The 23,682-nt window shown below is 39.9% G+C and overlaps 1 long non-coding RNA gene across 3 annotated transcripts; it reads left to right on the top strand.

Annotated features, from left to right (window-relative positions):
• The first annotated feature begins 299 nt into the window (after positions 1-299).
• Positions 300-8,731, top strand: LOC138241622 (uncharacterized). 3 transcript variants are annotated; one of them, XR_011190878.1, is made up of 3 exons: positions 300-579; positions 1,999-2,540; positions 8,469-8,731. It is a non-coding gene; the product is annotated as an uncharacterized lncRNA (long non-coding RNA). The 3 variants fall into 3 exon arrangements; XR_011190879.1 differs by having other exon boundaries at positions 1,996-2,540; XR_011190877.1 differs by having other exon boundaries at positions 300-763.
• The last annotated feature ends 14,951 nt before the right edge of the window (positions 8,732-23,682 follow it).

Genomic DNA, 23,682 nt, shown 5'->3' with positions numbered 1-23,682 from the left:
AACACGGTGCTGTCGAACCGCTGCCTTTACAGTACAGTATATGGTATTAACTGGGATGCATGTTTATTTCACTTCGGCCCCGATCGATACACCTTGGTGTTTTAAAATAAAATCTTGAAGCGCGTTTTTCATAGTTGAATGACAATCATGAAAATGAGCTATCTGGCTTTTTCACGCAGTTGGGCAAACTTAATAGAGTTGTCTTGGGTTTTTTTTTCCCCCTTCCGAGATGGAAATCTTCGCTTTTGTCGCAGTTTCATTTTTTTTTTCTCCTACTGGCATTAATAAAGCTCCTCTAATAACCCAGGGAAGGCAGCTAATTAAAATGCAGCGGGGTGTTGAAGGCGGCCGATGCAGAGCTGGCGGTAGCAGCAGCCGCCTCTCGCTCTGTCTTTTGCGTCTCCAGTAATCAGCAGTCCCTCGGTTTCGCCGCGCTAATTGACGGGAGGAAAGCGGCGGTGCGGGCGGCGCGCACAGCTACCACTAATGGAATCGGCACGCCGCTCTCTGCCTGCCTGACTCGTCTCATTAAAACCTTGAACTGAAGAAGGTCAAAGGATGGGGGTTGCTTTTATCGAGGTATCTGAAGCCTCTGCTTTGTGGCATAATAATTCGGCAGCCTCCTGCCGCCTCTCCGTGCAAGGCGGCGAGCAGGGAAGCCCCGCAGGAGCGCAGAAAAATAAGAACCGCAACAACAACAACAACAACAACAACAAAAACTATATCGATAGAGTTGGGGTTCCTGAAGAGAGAGAGAGAGAGGGTGTGTACCGATAGATTAAAAAATGCAACACGACCACCTCCAACAACAGCAGCAAATAACAACATCGTGTAGATGTAGATACGAGGAGGGATCGTCATTCATGCCACCTCATTCCTACCATAATTTGCTTTTACGGGTGGTTTGTTTATAGAGAACATTCGCTGTCTTGAGACATTTTTCCATTTCTTATTATATACCACTGTTTCCTTTTAGGAAAAATAACATACTGCGCAGGACCTATGAACAAGCAACTGTCTGCCTCATTTGATACAGATTATGTGATTTATTCATGTACACGGTTTGGCACCGGGTATTTCTTTCACCGTTATCCGGTTTGCTGTAGTTTCATTGCAGATTATTCTGAGGAGATTTTGAGTGACTGAGGTCAGAGGCCTGTGTGTTTTTATTATAAAAGCTAAGGAAAACAGGTAACGGGCTCCCTCATACACGTCTTTGACACACGCATTATTTTAAGAAAGAATTGGTGTGAATTGTCATTTTTATTAGTATTATTATGAGAAGTATTATGTATCCCTTGGATTCATCCCAAAGAATAAGGTTGAGGGAAGGAATTTTCAGATGAAAAGAGAGACAAGCACACTACCAACAAGGCCACGCTAAGCAGCTTTAAAAGAAAACAAAAAGAAACGATCTGTAAATATATTCTTATTGTGCTCTAGTGGTATTCTTTTAGGACTTGTCCAAGGTGTGCTTTTAGAATCTTTCTAAAATGACTCCAAAATACAGGTCCGTTGACAGAGATGAAAAAAATCTGTTGCTCTGATAAGGTACATCTTCTTGCAGGGTGACAGACTCAAATTAACAGTGGACCAGTGGAAAAGAGCAAGCGCTTTTCACCTGGAGACGTAATACACAGAAATGAAACATAGAGTGCTGTTTAGTGCGTGTAGCCCTTTACATTCCGAATGAATGAAACATTCCTGTTCTTTTGAGGCGGGAGGTAGCCAGGGCTGTAGTGAAGGTGCTGCGTTTCGTGGAAGAGCAAAATGAAAAGCAGAGATGCTTGGCGAAAAGTTGAACGAGCTGACCTGCTCTGGGAGGGAGAGGCCCAGCTGAAGTACCAGCTTGTATTCTCAACCCTTGTGGTTTTCACTGTGTCGCACTGGGCATCCCTCGTGCAGACTGAATGTCACGATGGCGGCGCTCCATTGTAACTCGCTATTAACATACTTAATATTCATATTGCTATTAATGTGCTTTTCCATAACGAGCAGGTAAAGCTCCTGGGATCCATATCATCAACCTGATCTTGCGAAGTCATTGAATATGCAGACGTTTACAGGCCATGTTCAGTTATGGGACTCTTATGCTTCAGTGCAGGTCAATCTCTGACTCGCGGGTCGTATCAGGCTACCAGGGACATTTTTGCTGTGTTTCTGCATTGTTGAATGACAGCATTAGTGAAATGTTTCAGTGCTTGCATTGTATAAATTAATCTGTTTCGTCGCCCGTGTTTACGGAAATGAATCTGACAAAACGCCCACTATTGTACTTTACCTGAGACAAAAAAACAATTTTCCTTCGTTTTCAAGCTTATGGGACTTTTGAGAAGCAGCTGAAACAGGTCAGATCAACTTCGTTCTAAAATGCTTGAATGGGTATAGTATCTGCTATAGATAAAGCAGCTCAGGTGATGTTTCTCTCTCCCTCATTTCTAATTTGTTTTTGCTTTTTCTTTCTCTTTTGTTCTTTTTCTGACATGCTGTAGTGTACGTTGCTCTTCTCTGGAAGAAGTGGATGCAGTCCGTTTTGTTCTGTAAGTGCTTCTATGTTTCCTCCTCCATGGGGTTGGGTTTAAATAAATCAGCATTGTTTAAAAAGGTGCAGTATGATAATTCTCCTGTTTTTCTTAAATGAAAAGCTTTTCAAATGCTTTAAAGTTCAAGGTCCTCTGAGTATATTCTGAATTCTAAAACACTCAGAAGCATTTTGTTAAATTATTTTTACAAGCTAGCTTTTATAAAACTATCCCTTTAAAAACATAGAATATAATCAGTGAACAAAAATGGATTTGGTTGTTATTTGCCATTTGTATACCTTGGGGCCATTTAGTTATTTAGTTATTTGGACCTTTGAACAGGTACAGCAAAATACTGCTTGCCAGAATGGTATTCACTTTTTCAGACACCTACTGCATTTGGCTCTTTAAATACCTGCACATACTGTATATTCCAATTACAATACTGCCCTTTCTTAGGTGTTTATAAGCATGTCATGTCATTGCAATGGGAAGGTTACAAACAACAGCAGGCTGGCCCATTTTGTAGCTAGAAGTTAACTGATTCAAGGATCTCCTCCAGCCATTTCTTTAAAGAATCCATTGTATCATCTTCAAAAACATGGTAGGTTAGCTTGTTCTACACACTACCTGTTCTGGGCTTTAAATGCGCTTGGACACACAGTAGTTTCCACTTGTGCCCTCTGGCATGTCTTTCACTGTTCATTCTGAGGGATAACGCTGGGTTGACCCTGTCTGCGCCCTTGTCGTCTTGTTGTCTTCTGTGTTTAGGACTAAAAAGATTCAGTTCCTTCAGCCTGTCGGTGTAAAACATTCCCTTAAGCCCCAGGATGTACTGGATTGTATCTGGTATCTCCTCTTTGGATTGATTCCAGAGCAGCTACTGGATATCTTTTCTATAACACAGTAAGCATCATTGTACACCAAATATTAAAATGAGGCCTTATTAGCGAATTCTACAATTTTAACATAACATCCCTTGATTTAATTTCTGCACATTTAACTACATTTAACTCACCATTGGTTTGCCTTTTGAATTGCTTCACCACATCATCTCCAGCAGCTGTAAATCCTGTGTAAACATAAGCACCTATGTTGTTTTCGTAAGCAGCCTCTTCACGTTTTCCTGTGGGCCTTCCACATCAGTACTGAGCTCTAGGGGATTTCTGTAAAATAATCTTACATGTGTCAAATGACAATAAGTCTGCCATTTTAGTTAATCGAGTGCTGTATCAATACTACCTTTTCGATGTCAATATTGAAGTATTCTTAAACCCATAACTCACCACAGTAGTAAGCAATGCCTCGGTCTTTCATTTAAATCACAGAAAGGAAAACCAAATCTGCAGAGGTAGTTAGCGTATGCCAAATTATCTATTATTTTGAACACCGGTGTATCAGTAGAAGCTGCTTTTTTTTCCTGGTGGTTCCATGGAATTGTTTCCTCCAGAAATTCCCATGTTAGTCAGACAGTTTTTAGAACCTTAACCGAATGAGACTCTGGAGAGGACAGGACACTGGCGGGTATCCCAGTTCTTAAAACTATTGGAGCCTGAGGGAGAGTGCATAAGGAGTGTGTGTGTGTGGTGCCTCAAATCACCACTCACAGATTGAATAGAAGGATGTTCAAGTGGGGAGCCACAGAGGAACAAGTACAGTGTCACGACTTGTACCTTCTCCCATAAACGCCCTGGCCTTCCCACGCTTACTAGATTCCACACACGCTCATCCAGGAACTAATTATCCAACCATGTCTCTCTCTCTTCAATATTTAAACACTCTTCCCCGGCTCACCGACGCTCACTATCGAGAAGTCTTCCACAGCTTTCTCTTGTGCGTGCTACTGTTCTCGACCCGACTCCCTTCCCTGCCTGACCCAGTTCTTCTACTTTTGACTTCGCTCTTGCCTAACGACTTGGATGTGGAATATTGGATTTAGTTTTTGCTCGAACTCCCTTCCTCACGGCTCCGCACAGGGGTCCAGCAGCTCACCCCTTTCCGACACCCTGACATACAGGTTCATCCCATGCTGAAAAGTAGAAGGAAAAACAAAACAGAATGTTCCAGCTGGGCTGTGGAGCCTCCATCGGGTGTGAGGCAAAGGCAATGGGGAATGAGAAGAGAGCAAAGAAAGGGAGAGAGAAGGGAGTGAGGAGAGCGTGTCCGGAGAAATGGAGACCTGGAAGATGAATTCCGGGGCAAGGGTGCAAAGCCGAAATCTGCAAATGAATGGGCTGGTTTGAAAATAAATTAGCTCATCATCGAGAGCTGGCGGGTCATTGCATGCATAATTATCCCCCAGAAGGAGTTTTGCCAGCTAAATTGCAAGGCGTATCAATGCTGCATACCACAGATCAGCCACACAAACCACATTCAACAGAGACAGACAATGCAAAAGAAACCGAGAAATACTGGTAAATCCCCAGTGACGGTTACTAACTAAATTTACTCAATACTAAAGGAGCTTGTTCTGTAATGGGACACTTTATTGATGTCTTCTATTTTAAAAACCTGGGGGAAATATTAATTTTGTATGCTACCAAATTCTTTATTACCTTCTGTTATCAGTTCCCTATTATCACCGAAACTACATACTTATCTGTTACCACAAAACTATTTACAGTTCCGTTTTTGAGCCTTCTTTGGGTGTGAACAGCTGAAAGTTTGTTATTTTTCAGCATTTACTATTTATTCATTTGTCTTTTGTATTGCTTCCCCACATTGACTAGAAAACTAAAAAACGATGTGCTAAACAAAACATTTAAGTCTTTTTTTCTTCTAGCTCAGTGCTTCCCATTTTGTTTTTGTAGTTTATATTTTTGCCACATACTGTACATGCAAAGCCCTGCATTTTTCTACATTAAACATCTTCTGCTAGGTGTTTGTCTAGCCTGGAATTTTATCTAAATCTTCTTGAATTTCGTTTGCTGTTGGTACAGTTTTCAAATCTTACACATTTAGTATCATCTACACACATGACTAGTTTAACTATTACGGAATCAAAATCATGCAAATAAATTAAGAACAGTGATCCCAGTTCAGATCCTTGTAGCACTTCACTAATTATGTCACCTGCGTTTGCATTTTCACCTCTTATCTGTACTCTCTGTTTTCTATTTATTAACCAATTCTCGATCCAAACAAACATTGCCATCATGTTCCATCATGTCTACTGCCTGTAGTCTGAAAACGAATCTTTTACGAGGTACTTCATCAAAAGTCTTCTGCAAATCTGAATACACCATATTGTATTCTCCATGTGTATTCAGTTCTGTTGTTGCTTCTTCAAAGAATACGAACAAGGTGGTCAAGCCAGTCCTTCAGTAACTCTTCTAAAAGGATGTAGACTCATCCCTAGGATCTTATTTCTATACAGCCGACCCTGTGACAATTGCTTCCAGAACAATAAATATAATAAAAGTTGGACTTGGTGGTCTGTTTGGTTCAGTCTCTCTAGTCTATGGGTACTGCCCTTTTCTTAAGTGACTGTAGAAGGTGTTGCGTCAATGCCTTTTGACTAACATCTCTTGATTCCTTAAACACAATTGATAGCATACTTGGAGTTTTATTGGCAGGCCTCTGGCCCTGGAGATTCATTAATCTTGAAAGCTTGTACTCAAGATTTGCTGGTACCAAAACACTAAACGTCTGCCTCTTCTATGACTATCCAGTACAGAACTTTATCCTTGAGCTGCCTGAGGCTGTGGTTGACTTTTTCCTTAAAGTGAAATACTAAGTTAGCTCAGTTTCCCTTTCCCATTTTCCATTTTTGACTTGGATATATCATTGTTCATTCTTACAGGTTCCTTTACTGAAATAACTTTTTCTCATTGATTGTAGCCTCTATGGCAGTATTCCTTTCCATCTCTTTCTTGGATTTCCCAATACTGTGTTTTTCAATGCAGTGGTTTACTCTCCTTGTCTTTAACTGGATCCCGAATGGCTGCTCGGGTTCCCTCTGACCTCCTGGACACAAGCTGGCTAGGTTATGCATGGTTAACTATTGTAAAGTGTCTGTATCTCTGGTATCCCATCCAGGGAGAAAGCATCCACATGCTTACAGTCCCATCTTGACCCTCACACCAGCTTGAGCAGCTTCCTGATTGCCGAATAATGGGAAATGTACATCAAGATCTCAAGATTATTTAAAAGACCACTCCTAAACATTCTATAATTTAATCAGAGTAATATGTTCTCGGGCAGTTGCCAAGCTTTTTTAAAATGGATATATTTTGGTAATAGATCATCTGTTGTTTTTTTTTCTGGCTCATGGCCTGTAACATTAAAGCTACCGTTACGGACATCATCTGCTCTTAGGATCTTTGAAATGACTTATTCCCCACCCCGGTTCTTCAGCGTGTTTCAATTGGCACTATCTCTGCCCAGAGATAGTCGGTATATTTAAAGTGGTCATTGGACTGTTTCATTACGAAGACTCCTGCAGAGATAAGGAGTCACCCAGGGAACACGGTGCAAAACACAGGATCCAGTTCTATCAGCAGGCTGTGAGGAAAGTTTGAAGTTTTCATTTGACTACAAATAGTACCGCTGTGGTTTAACAGAAGAAATTATTAGACGTCAAATAAAAATCAATATAATCATTCTAATATTATGACCTGACTGCAGGAATCCCAGAAGGGTAAATAAACTCTTCAGATTTGCAGAACTCTTCATTGTTTCATCACATACACAATGCATTTAGGCACAAGTGATTATGCACTTCAACAAATAAACTTATTACCTTCAAATATCGACATTAGACTAAGAAAAGACTATAAAGGACATGTAAACAAACCGCAAATGTGCTGAATTATTACTGTTCTAAGCCATCTATTTATGATGGTTTTGTGTTTGCCGGTTATGGGCCCAATTGTCTCAATCTTGTTCAGAGCTGTTAATAATTTCCTCATTTGCTAGCAGGAAAATAGCTAATTAAAACCCACTTCAACTAACAAGCTGTCTGGGACTATGCTAATGTCATTCTCCTCTGCCCGTTATTTCCGTTTCTTCTCTCTGTAGTCAGAGATGGTTTTCCTCCTTTTATGGTAATGGAGGGAGATATTGGTTGAGAGCCTTTTTTACAGGTGCATTCACTTGCCAAAGCCCATTATCATGCTACCCACTTTTTAAAGTGCACTTCAGTACTTTCAGTGTTATTAGTCTTGAGATTTAATGGCTACTGTACTGGCGCTCTGGAGAGAGGTTTTCTCTCTCTTTTTTGTATTTAGAGCTATATGACTCACTCCTTTCATTCACACACGTTAGACCTGAAAAACATTTAAATCTTTTTTGAACAATATACTGATTTTTTTTTTCCATGGACATTTTTGGGGTTTTAACGGGCTGTACTTCACTTCATTAAAAAAAATGTCTCACCTCACATTTCTCCTGTTCAGGATCATCTCTAGCCTACGTGGCTTGCATCCCTGGAACGTGCCATGGTCTCTGTAGCACTGAGCAGATTGCGAGTATTGGACTCCCCCTGGACAGTGAATTTTGAAACCATTTTCACAGCTGTTGATTTAGCACTTGCAAACACGGTGCCCACCGGGGGGTCTGAACCCTATTATCCAGAGCCCCAAGAAACTGGCCTGGCTTGCCCCCTTATTGTAATAAAGGTTCATATTAGGTTGCTTTTCTAATGTAAGTAATTATATTAAATATTCCAGCCAAGGACCTGATATAAAAAGCCTAGGAGTGTATAGCTTTCATCTGTATATGCAGCAGTCCTTTGTTTAAAATGTGCAGTTTAATAGCTTCAGCCAGATATGGTTCTGCATTATTCACAATATAGAAATTAAAGACTTGGGACTTCCAGGCCTGGTCCTGGAAGGCTGATATGTCTACAGGCTTTCAGACCAGCTGGGCTCATAATGTCCTGAATCAGCTCATTAATGGCTTAATTAGAGCGGTTTCTCCCTGCTCTTCACATGCTTCTGCTTTAAGGACACTTGGAACACCTGCCAGCACGCGGGATCCGCAGGACCACGGCAGAGGACCCCCGCTGTCGACCAAAAGTCATGCCTGAGAAGTCGACAAAGGCGAACTCATAAGGGAGAGAAATGAATGACATTGTGGTTTTAGAAGCAGTGTATCAACACGACAACATTTTGAAGTGTATCGATGTTTTTCCAAAACGATGAACTTGATTCAATCTATATAACAGTAATATAACATGGTGAACTATTTTAGTATTATTCATTTTTAACTTTGGACAAATAAATCTGCTTTCCAAGTATCTACAGCAGCATTTTGTAATTCTTTGGTTAATAATTTGTTGTTTAAAAGTAGGATTCCTCTGCCGGCCACGGGATACAAGCCAGCAATTTTCCAGCCACAAGTGCAGATCCTTAGTCACAGGGTCACTACACTGTCCTGAAGGAGAGACTATCGTCAGAAGTAGGATTCGAACCCACACCTCCAGGGGAGACTGCAGCCTGAAAGCAGTGGATTATACTGCTCAGCTATCCTGACTGATGATCTCAGAATCTGATCAAATTGTTTCTTGAAAGATCCAATAGCAAGATCAAACAACGTGCCTCCTGAAATTGCTCCTAAACCTCATTCCAACATGCTTCTGAAAGAAAATACTTTTTTTGTTGTTGATGCTTTAGATCATGTCCTTTGGATTAACATGGTCAATACCTCACAGGAGTTTGGATACTTGGGTCACTCCCCATGCAATATCCTCTATTACACACAAAAAAAGATTCAATTCCCTTAATCCGTCTGAGTTGACATCCCTTTCAGACCACAAATCAGACTGGTTGCTCTTCTTTGAAATGCCTCTAGACAAGCAGAAATATTGCTCTATTTGTGTCATATCAGGACAAAGATTCCATTCAAAGAAAGCAGCACACAGGTAGTACTAAACAGATGTCTTACACGTGCAATTGGGAGACGCTTATAACGAAGCAAAATCCTTCAGACAGTAAGTTATTCTACACACAATAGACAGACAGCATTTTAAGAAACCATAGGAGGCTTTATCTCCTAAACAGGTCAAAACCTTAAATTAAGAAAGTACAATTTACTAGTGGATGGCAGTTTCATAGTGAATAGGTCATAACATAAAGAAAAGCTAGGAGGAACATTTTTTTTTTAAAGGTGGAAGGATTGGGGGTGGCACAGTGGGTCAGTGGTCACTATTGCTGCCTCACAGAGCCGGAGCTCAATTCCAGTCCTGGGCCAGGGCAGTCTGTATGTCTGCCTTGTGTTGAAGAGGATTTTCTCCAGATGCTCCGGTTTCCTCCCACAGGCCAAAGACATAATGGTAGGTTAATGGACTTCTGAGAAAACTGGCCACAGTGTGAGTGTGTATGTGTGTGTGTGTGTGTCTGACTTTGTGTCTGTCAGCCCATTAACTTGCCAGTAATGGACTGGCGTTCGATCCAGGGTGTAGCCTTGCACCTGCTGCTCGCCAGGATAGGCTCTGGCTCCCCCACAGCCCTGTACTGGAAGAAGCAGTTAGAAAATGGATGGATGGGCCAGGATTGGAGCAACAGGAATGTAGCAGAGGTCAGCTAGGTGAATTCCAGTATTGTTACGAATGCTGTGTCCACAAGGTAGAGGAAGGACCCTGTCTGTTGTTCTGAGAGTTTCAGGAGATCGTTGGCTACTATTCCAAATGGCGGGGCTGCAGTCGGAGTCCAAGGACGAAGGTAGAATATTCCAAGACCTGAGTACCAATCTGAAAGAGAATGTCTCAATAGCAACGGCGAGGTAGGAGCTCCAAGGATAGAGGCTAATACCGAGCGCAGACCTGAGGGCAATGAGGGTTTCAACATCCCGGGAAGTGGAGGGTTTGGTTATTAGTGTGGTGGCATGACTGGATAATTGATCAGTGTGCTGGCGCTTCTTGGAATTACCCATAGCTGTGGTCCGCTTAGCGAAAGGTCATTTAGGGGAAAGAATATGGTTGCTGGTGGACGTGACAAGTCTGCTGAGTCCATTTCATCACAGAGGGCACGTGAACAGTGGTTTTCTAATATAGTCTGTCAGTGGTGACAATAACTACAAGATCCCGAATGCAGTCAAATTAGTGCAGGGTATCATGTTAACACTTCTGCATTTGCTTTCAGTTCTCCAGTTCTAACTGTATCCAAGTAGTTTGGTTTCATTTGCATTCATTTCCCACACTTTAGGCGTAGAGGGAGGTGGGTAGTCGGTATGCAATGAAGTGGAAACACATGAAAGGAAAAGAATGAGTGAATATGAACTCCTGAATCTTTTTCAGAAGTTTCATTTTTTTTTTTATTTCATCAATCTGCTATGTAACTAGAAGAAGCCCCTTACCCAGTTGTGGTCACTTAAATTATATCTTTTTCTCATACATCAACAGCTCAGTGCCCAATGTACCAGTGCTATGCAAACCTGTGGTAACCAAGGAGCTAGCTGACTGAAATATAATGATGTTGGCTAGTCTGAGCATCACAAATCTGCCCAAAGGTACTAAACTGACCACAGGTGAAGTTTGGAAAAGGGATTTTTGAGTTTGTGAGTATTATATGGTTGCAGAGGGTCACCAATGCCTTAATTTTCATCTACTGTAAATGCAGAGTGTTCATTACAAAATGTATATATGCTGTGTTGCTGAAGTCATTAAGTCCAAATTTGACTTATTTATATTTCTTCAGCAAACTTGTCTCAAGAATTCACATTTCAATCGTTCTTTAAATATGCTTTTAATTAAAGGATTTATGGAAATGTCAAGTGTGACAATTTTGGTTCCATTTTGTGAAACACTGTGACAGGAAATGCATCTCCTTTACTCTTGGGAAGCTCCAGTGAGCACCCGAACAACAGAGGAATATGTAAACATTGAAAAATGAATGCAAATCCTATCTAAGTGATTACAGAGTTGCCAGTCGTCAATTACTTTTTTGTTGATGTTTTGGTTTTCTTCTTCTCCTGGTTCTTTCATGTCATTCTGATCAAAAGCAGCAACAACAACAAAAAACCCAAATCTACTGATGAGAGCTGCTGACAGCTTTCATTTTAGCATGCATATTTCATCTCAACTTTGTTATGTTAAAAACTCCTTCTTTTAAGGATGTTTAGTTTTAAAATGGGCTTCAATCTCATTATGAGATTGTGCAGGCAATGGTTTAATTGCTCTCTATTTTCTCTTTCTTTTCTGACTTCTCAATAAGATTACATGAATGGTTCGACCCTTGGGAGCCCATTTGGGTAAACCTTGATGATCGCTGTTCTGTGCTCGGTCTGCAGCACGACGGAGCAATGTGATTTCACAGAACAGACACATACATTTTAATTCATCTTCTAAAGAAGGATTTATGTTTCCTACAAAAATAAGTGGCCACAGAGGACTGATGGTCTCACCTCTACTTCCAGAAAGCAATGTCAGAGCAAGATCGATCAAATCTGCTTTGAAACTCCTAAATCTCCAGTCATTTTGTTTTACGTAAGAATGTGAAAATAAATGTCTGAAGGGGCTTCTTTTTATCTCGTGTATTTGGGAGGCAATCAGAATGTTAGGATATGTAGTAAAAAGTGTAGAATTTAAATCAAAGCATTTCAATTATTTCAAAAATGTACAATGCACTCATACAGTAAATGACTTCATTTAGAATTATAGTCACCAAGATAGTAAAAAATATATTACTTTTCTGGAATCAGTCAAGAAAAGAATGATCAGAAACATTCCCGGGCTTAAAGGAAAGTCGCACTCTGACAAGCAGTATCATCGTAGATGAAGACAGTTTTGCAGTATACATCAGTAATATCAAGGCACATCCAAGTCTGTTTACATACTAAATGCAGTATGTTTGATGACTGCAAACACAGTACACATTAATTAAAAACCTCATTTAATCTTCTGTGCATGTACAGTATTTCTGTTATTATCTCCATTTCCCATGGTTTCTTTAGAGAATATGGAAGTCTATCTCATTTTGTCCTCATCAAAGTAATTCCCTGTTAATTTTGTTACTCTTCCTTGGATAGATTTGGAATCAGAATGGAATTTGACTCTAAGGGAATATCTTTTTCAGAGACGTCTTCTTCTGATTCCATTATATTTTTACCTTTGACACTCTTCTGGTAAAAAAAATGAATTTAACCTTCAATTTGAATTGTGACTTAACAGATTTACAATAACCAAAATATAGATACATTCTCTGCATTTACTGTATGTTTACTAGTTTTCTAAGAACATAAGAAAGGTTACAAATGAAAAGATGCCATTTTGCTCATTCTTACGATTTGATTGCTAGAACCCAGTTGTGCTGCAGGTCTCATCCAGCCATTTCTTTAAAGAAACAGAGCATCAGCTTCAATAACAGGTCTTTGTAGCTTCCAGATCCCTGCAATCCTTGTGTGCACTGATAAAGTTTTTCCGATCCCAGTTTTAAATACACCTCCGCGTAGTTTCCTCTTGTGTGGAAACGTACTGATTTTTTTACACCAGCACAGAAAGCTATTAGCCACACTCTCTTATTTATAGAGCATTGTAAGGCATGCATAGCACTTCCAGTGAGCTTTATAATGTGCACAGCATCAGAATGAAGCAGGCTCATTTTACCTTGTTCAGTCACTAAAACCCAGGAAGAACTATGTCTCTCACAGTCACACAGCCTACATAAGCAACAGATGAACAGTATCTTCACCGAGGCAGACTTGAACGTTCTTGCGAGTTATGAGGAGTGACATCATCTCAACAGTCTCGTCAAAGACTACAACACCTGTTACATCAGTTAGCTGGTAACGTGCGCTGCGAAACCCATAGAGCTTTTCTGACATTAATTTGATCATGTGGTGTCTAAACAGCTGAAGGCAGCAAAGTCAAGCTGCTGCCTGTGTATTCTCTAACAGCGGTATTGCTGATGCTGTTGTACTGTCCAAAGTTGTAAATGACAAAAAAGAGGAGAAAGAGGCACGATGAAATATTGGAAGGCTGGTCTCAGTACAAAACCTTGCAACTGGTCACATCCCAAGTCTGTGCTGTGCACTGCAAGGTTCCAACACTCAGTTGTGGATTCTCAAGTGCCAGATTAGAGCGCACAGTCAGTGAGGTCGCAGAAAGGTCACTGGAAACACAATTAAACCCCACAGAGGAGACCGTCTTTCTCATGCTCAAAATAAAAATGCACATTCCGTGTGTTTTGCCAAAACGTGTGTAAAACCAAAATGTTTGTCATAAGACGTTACTGTTGTTTGGAAAGCGTGGCAAAAGTACACAGTAAATGAACACAAACCGCATACTAAAAGAGAAGTGACTTGGAACGTTTAGGCACGGAAGTTTTTTTTTATTGATGTTATTTTTTGTGGAAATGCACTATGAGTTTATTGCAAGTAATTTTTCCCGCATAGAGCAAACTTTGACATGTGTTCTCAATTTACAACCAGAGTGAAGACGCAGCAGAACAAATACAATATAGCACACTATAGTAAATATTAAGTACGCAAATTAAGTGTGCTGAAAGGGTCATGCAGTGTTTTAGTCAAAATGTGGCCTAACCAGCTTGGCTGAGGGCCTAACCCCTGGCCAGAGAACATGGCTTGGACACCCTGCAGAGTCAGGAGTGACCAAGGGGCAGGTTAAGACTGAAGTTATCAGGCTTAGTCAAAGAGATCAAGTGAAATCAAGTCAAAGAAATAAGTGGTTAAATCTGATTCCTTCAGATTGGATGAGATCCCTAGATCCCAAGATCAGAAATCTGCTGGCTACCAGGCAGGGCACATGGGCTGTACTGTATTACCTCCTCTTGTCTGCCACTTGTCTTATGCTCGTATGCTTCTGAATGAGACTGAAGCACCGCAGTTTCCCAGGCCCTGCTTCCTGGCTTTTCAGTAGTTCTGGGCTGGATGCATTTTCTCCCCAGGTTTGAGTGGGTTTCATTCAGCTCCAGCTTCCTCCTGCAGTACCTTCCGAAGACACGATGACTTGGTGAATTGGTGTATTTTCATTGCCCCTGTGTTTACGATGCAATGGAGTGGAGTCCTGTCCTGTGTCTCCTGGACCCAAATAAAATATTTTTTCAATCAAATTTACCATACTGGATTTCTCTTTTTTCTGTTTTGGTGCGTCTGTTAATTTCTTATTTTTTCTCTTGTGCCTTGCGTTACAAAGTGGTAATAATTGGGAGACGTGATTTGTATTTTAAAGGCATAAAAGAGCAGCTTTGCTCAAATATGTTTTTTTTTATCTAAACACTCACTTTTTTTTGTAATGGCCTTAGTGTTTTAGAATTGCTTTAACTCTTGTAGCACTCTTTATCATTCACTTTATTTCCCATTTTTACAGAAAAATAAACAAATCTATCCTTTGGCAAATCAAGTGTTATTGTTTCAAGAATAACATCATTTCCTAACATATTTTGTTCTTGCCTTTATAATGTAACTGTTGTGTGATAACACTGTCATTTATTATTAATTAACAATAATACCCTACTTTCTCATATTTTTTGCATTTCTTGGGTAATGTAACCATAAATGTCTTATTTAAATCTGTAATTGCTTACACTTCTATAGTGCTTTTCAGGACCCTCCACTCAAAGTGATTTACTAATGGGGTAATGGGGACTCCCGTGCTCCAGCAACAGTGTGCAGCCCCACCTGGATGATGCGACAGCAGCCAAAGTGTGCCATTATGCTCACCACACACATCAGCTAGTACGCAATTAATTTCTGTACAGTGAACAAAAATATATCTTGTTCTCGCTGGTTCTTCCTAGTGTAATTATAGAACACACTGAGAGCAGTTGATTTTGGGATTTGAGCCTACTGACATTTTAAATAAAGCGGAATGTTTCCATTTTGGTAATGAATTGTTTTTCCCTAGAGAGGCCGTCTGCCTGTGTTGTTTTAGAACATACCCAGACCAAGGCGCTTTGATAGTAATACAGAATAAGACATTGGGGAGCTGCAGGAGTCTTTGTATTTGTCTTGGAAGGTTGGAGGGGGTGGAGACCTGAAGAAAATGTTCCCTCATCTGGAGAACAGGAGTGGCTTAGCATTTGGGAAGCATCCTACATGAAAAACAAACTACAAATACAAAATAATTAAGTTGCATAGTTTAGGTGTATATGCATTGATAGCTGCCAAAAGCTTGAATCTGCTGATTTTTGTCAAGGCATTTGTGGGAAGGCATTCTGATTGGTCTCCTCAATATCTATGTGACTGAGCCAGGAACAGATCTCGTCAATCTGTGTTCTCATTTTCCTTTCTCAACACTCTTATGCTCTGCCACACTGCTTGTGGTTGAAGAACTATTACTTCATTAGCAGACTCTCTTGCTTTGTTGTGTTTTGATAGTCAACTCTGCATCTTTTGCCAAAAAAGCTGTTTTGCAATGCCTCTGTGTGACTCCCCAGATGGGTGATGATATATCACAAGGCTTCTATCACCTTAATCATGTTCACAACATTTCTCATTCTGTTTTTGCCACTTTGAATTAACCGAACTGAGCCACCCCATGCAGCTCTGTGTAAATAGGCAATTAATTTGTTTCCTAGCTACAAACAAATCACCATAGCTCATCAAAGGGGAACCCATTTGTGTTGAAACTAATGGCTGTTTTCTGTTGAGAATGTGTTTTTCACCGAGAGTTGTCGACCTTTACCAAATTAATTTCACTTGTGGCCCCAGTTCGAATTGATTCCAAACCCCCCTTCCCCAAAGCAAAAAATTCACAGCTCCAAATGTAGGGATTAAAGTCATAGACCTCTCAGCAAGGTGTTGCATTTTAGCAGAACAGCTGATAATACGTTTAATAGTTTTCAATGGGTTTTCAAATTCAAGTTTAATTTCATAAGGCTTCATCTGAATGAATTAAAAACAAGGTTCTGGACATTTTCTTCACTTCATTGCTTTGGAGAGAAAGCTTCAGAGCTGAACAGTATCAGGAGCCGGTAATCAGTACTGACACATAGTTTTGTGCTAATGTTGGAGTCTCTCACCTCTCAGATGACTTCAGACTAAACCTGAAAGGAGTCTGCTTTGAGCCTCTGCTTGTCTTTTCTGTGTTTTAGGTTGAGTGTTTGAGTTATTAAAAGTAAGAGTGCATGTGTGTTTTTTACTTATTACCAATATATGGAAAAGATTAACCTCCGAGTTCACAGAGAATAATGTAACGCAACGGGGCTCAGGTGGGCGCCCTCGCCTGCTGCCTACACAGGTCGGCCCCCCACCACTCTGGTAAGCCAGCTCTTACACAGTGCCTGTCGGCCGTATGCGTTTCACTCTCCTCTGCTTAACTCACTGTCCACGGCGAAGGGCTATCCCACCCCGCTTCTGACACCAATGTAACGCATACGGTCGACAGGCACTGTGTAAGAGCCGGCTTACCAGAGCAGTGATGTCACCGCCCTTCCCTGTGATAGCAGGACCCACAGCCGCCGGGCTGGGGGGAGATCTCTCTTTAGCTCACCGGGCTGGGTCCCTGTTGAGTGACGCAGGAGTCCTGGGTTCAAGCCCCCGATGGTGCAGGGGCGACCTGATGTGGCAAGGGCGCCCGCCTGAACCCCCGTTGCGTTACAATAACATACACTAATATAAGAGGCAAATAAATGAGTAATTTAGTGTAAGACTAGTAAAAGGCTATTAGATTCTCAATTAAATCCATTTTCTGTCTTGTAATGTTAGACTGTGTTATAATACAGTTGCGATTATAAGACACAAGTACAGTATATCATTTCATTACAATGTTTTTCTACAAATGTTAAGTAAATATGGTATTTCTTATTTTGAGCAACACTTGTGGTATGGTATTACAGTCAGTAAATCCTATTATTACAGCATTTTCCTGTGCCTCTCACTATTTCTGAAATTCTGTTTTAGGTAGTAGATAGGTGAAGGATAAGTAGTTGAAAATGAAAATTATTTTTCAGCATTGAATAAAATCAGAACTGCAGACTTAGGTTTCTTTGAGCGAAGGACATTTGAAAAGTGCTCACTGAAACATGTTCCTTATAGACAACCCCACTTGAATGACTGCCAATTATCACATTCCTCAATAAAGAGTTTTAAAAATGTTTTTCAACAATAGTTTTACAGCACATCATTTGCTGAAATCCATGTGCTTTCAGAAGTTAATTGGATTTCTAAAAGCTATATAAAATCCCATCGACATGATATGTCCTTAAAGATTTTTTCTTCTTACAATTGGAGCTGCTAATTGTGAATGTGAAATGGAACATCACACGGAATTACCTTGAATTTGTGTTAGAGTTTTGCAAACAGAAAAAAAAAATGATATGGATTGCAGTCATTTGGATTTGTATAGAACAGACGTTTCCACAGAAATGTGAAGAAAATTGCACAGCTATAATAAAAAAGCTATTTTATATAAAGATTTATTTCACAAACCGCCAATTCTCATAATTGCATGGTTTAAAACGGATTAGTCTGTGACTAGACAGCAGCAGACTGGCTGAACTAACACACAAACCAACACTCCCAAGATGAATAATCAGTTAAAGGACATGCATTTGAAGTATCACACCTCTGTGAAGTACAGTGCACATTTTTTGCTATGCCTTTATAAAAATAAGTGTTTTCTATTTCGGGTATTATGTAAGAAAATAATTCTTGTTTAAAATTTTAGCATTTACTGTATTAGAAAATTAAGTTTTTAATATTTGGAAGAATCATGCTTCCTTAAGGGGGTATAGAATTTACAGAACATTTTTGATTGTACCCCATTCCCCATGATAAGAAAAAACATAATCTAAGGATCCACACTTGTGGCTGGAAGGTTGCTAGTTCAAATCCTGCGGCCGGCAGAGGAATCCTACTCCGTTGGGCCCCTGAGCAAGGCCCTTAACCCCAACTGCTCCAGGGGCGCTGTACAATGGCTGTCCCTGTGCTCTGACCCTAGGCTTCTCTCTCTCTGCCTGTGCGTCTCATGGAGAACGAGTTGGAGAATGTGAAAAAGACAAATTCCTAATGCAAGAAATTGTATAGGGCTAATAAAGCGATCTTATATTATTGAGGTCTGTATTAATGCACTTGCATCTCAAAGATATGTGATCAAGAGAAGCACTTTGGATTCTCTTAGGAAATAGTTACTAAAAGCCAAAAGGGTTTATAAGTAAAAACTGACACCCCGGTTTTACACCTGTCACATACAGTACGTGCATTTTGCATTCAATTGTGTTTTTAAAATCGTTGCTGACTGTGAATTAAGCAATTAATGATGCCGTCACCTGAGCTTTTTAGAAATAATCGTCTGAATACATTTTTACAAGGTATGTCACTCAGCTTCTAAAATTCTTTGTTTCTCATTTCTGTGTGGAGAAATGGCATTATACGTACAAAAAAAAGAACACAGATAGCAGGGGAAAAAAGCCTCATTAATTAAAATTAAAATGAGCTCTGCTAAATAAACCCTGTTTATCACCGTCACTATTTATCAGATAACCTGCGAGGAAAGTTATAATTATGAAGCAGGATTTAAAAAACTGATATGTCTGGCATAATATCCTGGGTTAATAGAAGACAGAATGTGTCTTTAATTCTACATGTTTGTTAGAAGTAAGCACAGATGTTCAGACATCCCTCTGTCTATTTTAACCCACCTGTATTCCACCAATGTAGCATCCTAACCTGTCCCTACTAAAATTAACACTTTTACATGAAAATATCATTTTTACAGCCACCATTTAGGATTTGCAGTTCCATAGGATAATTGGAAATTAAGCTAGAACACCCAAACCCTGTTCCCATGGTGATGTGATTCATCTACTTGTTAATACTAATTCTATATTTTGATAAAGGCAAGAAACTAGTCAGTCAATCCGTTTTTAAGCCAATATTCCCTTTTTGACTACGTCTTTAGTCATTCATTTAATGTTTTTCTGTATTTTGTTTGTGCTGCTTAGTGCTGGGCAATATAAACTAAGTTATTTTTCTTTGTTGTGTGAGTGTTTCAAATATGTTATGGATCATTAAACACACTCTTTGAAAACGTCTAGTTTCCAATTTTTTAATTACCTCGATTCTTGTCTTTGAAATATGGAAGGTAAGCTGCATCCCAGTTCAACTGTTTCAATCACAATGCATCTTAATATCTGGTAACAGTTTAAAACAATTAATTATTAATTCTGACTGAATAAAAAGGGAAATAATATCCGGATATCTCAGACACGTCCTCTTATTTTTATACACAGATCTGAAAAGGTACTATTGAGGATAAAATTAAAACTATATTTATAATTCAGGTAATAGTTATATTTTACATAAACTATCCATAATGTTGTCATAAGCACTGGAAAATGTTGCTTATCGAGAATGTAAAACATCCACAACATAGAAGTACCGTAATTGTAAATATCTGTGCCTGGAACAATCGTCTTCATTTCCTGTGCAAAGTGCAATGTGCAAAATGCGCTGGTATTGTGCACACGCACACGCAAACAGTAGTGTACTGTATATATACATACCGTATGTAAACTATGAGGGCAGTGCAAGAATCGTTTCTGTCCATTAATGTGAGTCACGTATCCCAAATCTTATAATGAGACATTTTTCTTTGTCCTTCACAAAGTACAATGTAATTACATTTCTTCTAAAAAAGGCATCGAACCAGGAGCTGGTAATCAGAAAAAGTTGACTAGAAAAATTGAAATCTGCTGGTGCGGATTTTAACTTTCACGTCACATTCTGGACGTTGGTGAAGTGTTAGCCGATGTCTGGCTATAGTATTTCTCAAGCGTCTTTTTAACAGGGTAGTTGTTTGAATTGTGAGTTCGTGCTTACAACTGAGAAACCTATGTTAAATATACAGTATCTGAGTATACAGCATAGTTCTTTGTCTAAATTCAGTGCCGTCGTAACTTGGCAGTGTGTAGGTTCACGGAACAGAAGAGTGAACAGTACAAAAACATAGTCGAATAAATGATACGCAAACACGTGAATAGAAAGGCCTTTGAATTCTGTTATGAATGATTCAAGGGGCAATGTAATATATATATATATTCTGTAGTTCAAAAGAGGTGGATAGCATAGTCAAACAGCTAAAACGTTTAATCGAACGATAAAACCCACTCTTGGTGTCTCGGTGAGAGAAATGACATTTAATATAGTTCTCTTTCTCCCCCAGGAAACCCTGTAATCCAGAGATGTTTAAGCATCTTCACTTACTTGAGGGAAGTGGTTAAATAGTACTGGTACTGGGTCCAGTGGCTCAAGCAAAAGGACATTCACTAGCAGCATCCGCGAAAAATTAATGCCTTAAACAAGCCAACACACGCAAACAAATCTGGATTAATTAATTAGAGTACAGGTATGTAAACAATCTGAATTAAATCTAATAATTCAGATCAATAATAAGAAATTATGTTATGAAATCTATAATATAAATCCAAACAAGTGCCTCGTGTAATCTACTGTAGCTGGTGATTTATTTTCATAATTAGACGCAGAAAACGTGTAAATACAGTAGCACTACTCGTAACGTAGTGTTTTAACACAGCACTTACGAAAAGCATTTTGCTGTCCGAGTGGAGGATTTGCAGCAAATACGGTGTGTAGTTAAAGACGTTTTAGCCAAGTTATAATAACAGAGCAATGATCCTATTGTATGGAATTAATTTGTGTAAGTGTATGATTTATTTTATGGAAGTGACTATATACAGTCTCTGAGTGCACCAAAAACACACCAGCGTTGCAATTAAATTCCAGGTTTTGAATATAATAGGGAAAAATTAGAGGAATTAACATCTTCCAGTAACATGTAGTATCAGATATTCTAATGATATTTTAGTTCTAATACTCTGAGTTTATATCAATACATGCACGCAGAACAATGTATATGTGTTGTTTCTCTGAAATACAGAACCTATTCTCCAGAGCTGAGAAAGGACTTTAAAATATTGCCAAAGACGTTCAAGCACGATTCATCTATTCATAAATTTGACATCTGATTTTTCCCACACTTCAGTTTTCTGCTGCATATTCATTGCTAGGAACTGCGAGACCGGGATTCTTGAGTTTCATCAAGAAACAATTTTGAAAATTGTGAATGCGTGTTTCCTATAGCACAATGTCCATGTTGACGAAACTGTAACATTTACCCATCTTAACTCTATCTGCAATCAGATTAAAATTAAAAAGAAAGTGAGGTGTTCGGATCATTTGCCTCAGATTAACGTGGGTAATAGACACGCACTGTTAGAATCATCCCTCTGATACGGAGAGTAACAACATGATGAATTTTAGATGTCTATTTATATCTGGAATTTCTCCGCGTCGTCCTCAGATACGTGAAAGTGCTCTGTAATGGCCGAAGCGCAATTAAAACATGCTTAGCCATGTAGGTCGGCCCTGGTAATAATGAAGATTCATGTGACAGAATGCAAATAAAAAAAGGAAACGAGGCACAACAAAGGATGTAACAGAACAAAGCGAGCCCCTTGTGGGCTGAACAGCGTGGATGCCATCACACAGAAGCACCGTCACACGGAGAAAAGAAAAAAAACCGCCAAAACAAATTAAAACAACTGGAGAAGAACACTCAAAGCTCAGGCCCCTGAAAGCAAACCGAATGACCCCCCCTTAGTGCTTTTGAAATATGCCACATTTTAAAAGACGTAACCACAAAATTTTACAGCGGCATAAATCACTTTAATTTATCGTGTAAAGAGCGCGGCTCAGAAGTCGGATTTTCAAACTGTGCCACAGACCCTATAAATATTAAATGAATCAGAGGATAATGGCACCCAGAGGGAATATTGTGATACAGTCCGAAAAAAGGGTTATAACTAACCAAAATATGAATATTAACACGCCCTTTGTGCGAAGAGATATTTGCCTAGCTGTATTTCATCATGTGTGGCAGGATGCGGCTGTTTTACATGGTAGGGTGCAGACCTACTTATGGACGGTCTTCAGTTGTCAAAATATTCTACAACCTGAATGTATAGGAAACATGGTGTGTGGACAAAAATCCCACTCGAGGTTGATTTTTGGGTATGGACAGGGGGTACGCGACATCTAAATGAATAAATTAGGTAGGTTAGTGGATAGTTACGTTAATGTGGGAAAACTGTCAAGTGGTAGCGGTATACAGGGGTCTGCTTGTAAATAATTAATCTTTGCTCTTTATGTCTTCTTGTCGGAACAGACTGGGAGCTTGTATCCTGGCAACACGCCACGGTTTTCACAGGCAGCTGGGAGTCTGGAGCCCCGAGGGGGAGCCCTTCTCCTGCCGTACCAGAGCAGGGGAAGTTGGGGCTCCGCTGTCTCACCGTCAGTCTAGGGGCTGGGTTGCTCCAGTCTTGTGCAGCTCCGCTATAGGAGCTAAACGCAAAACAAACTAAGCGTAAAATAAACGGCAGACATTCCCCTCCCCCGTGCAATACTGCAAGAGAACGAAGCTTCAGCAACCCTCAGCGTCTGGTCCCTCCGCTCCGGTCGGTATTGAACGCCGGGCTGTTTCCCGCAAGCTGCTCGTTTGCGCGACTGGGAAAGCGCCTACAGGACGAGGCTACCTGTCTGGGCTGTCCAACCCGAGCTCGCCCGGGCGATGACTTGGTAAATCCGATAGTATGGTTGTTAGTAGTAGGGGGGGCTGAACAGCGCTCCAGTTTTTTTTTTCTTCTGCCACATTTCATTGCGTTCATAAATAACAGACTGCATGCCCACCAACAGCTAAAATCCGTGATCCCCTTAATATGAATACAGAGATTATGTCGAATTTATCGTTTTTTATTATTATTTTTTATTCAGCCTTTTATTAAAATCCTTGTGGATCTCCAGATGAGACCGGCAAAATAAGCTTAGGATTTGTCTTTTTACTAAACACCGATTTACGCTTCACCAGTCTTCCTAATAGTGTAAAAAGAAAACAAAAAAGTCTATGAATTACAAAAAAGACTGTGTACAAAAAGACTATGTAAATATAGAACATACTGTGCCTTTCAAAAGTATCCATCCCCACCTTTTCCAATGGTTTTCTACGATTCTTGCCAACACTTAACTTTTCACCCATAAAGCACCTGGTTTGAGCAGGTTTTGATTAAAAAATGTTCACTTACAGTACAAAGCTGGTGCACATCATCTGTAGTTCAACACAATGGGACATCATTGGAAGGGAGGAATTTTTGTAAGACTCTGTATTGTCACTAGCTTTATTTTTGTTTTGTACCTTCAGTACCATGAGCTCAGAGCAATTTAAGGAATCAAGCTCATCTAATGCCCA

Source organism: Lepisosteus oculatus, chromosome 10 (assembly GCF_040954835.1).
Source record: "Lepisosteus oculatus isolate fLepOcu1 chromosome 10, fLepOcu1.hap2, whole genome shotgun sequence".
NCBI classification, from domain to species: Eukaryota; Metazoa; Chordata; class Actinopteri; order Semionotiformes; family Lepisosteidae; genus Lepisosteus; species Lepisosteus oculatus.
The sequence above is the reverse complement of the archived record's forward strand: the minus strand, read 5'-3'. Positions and strand labels throughout refer to the sequence as shown.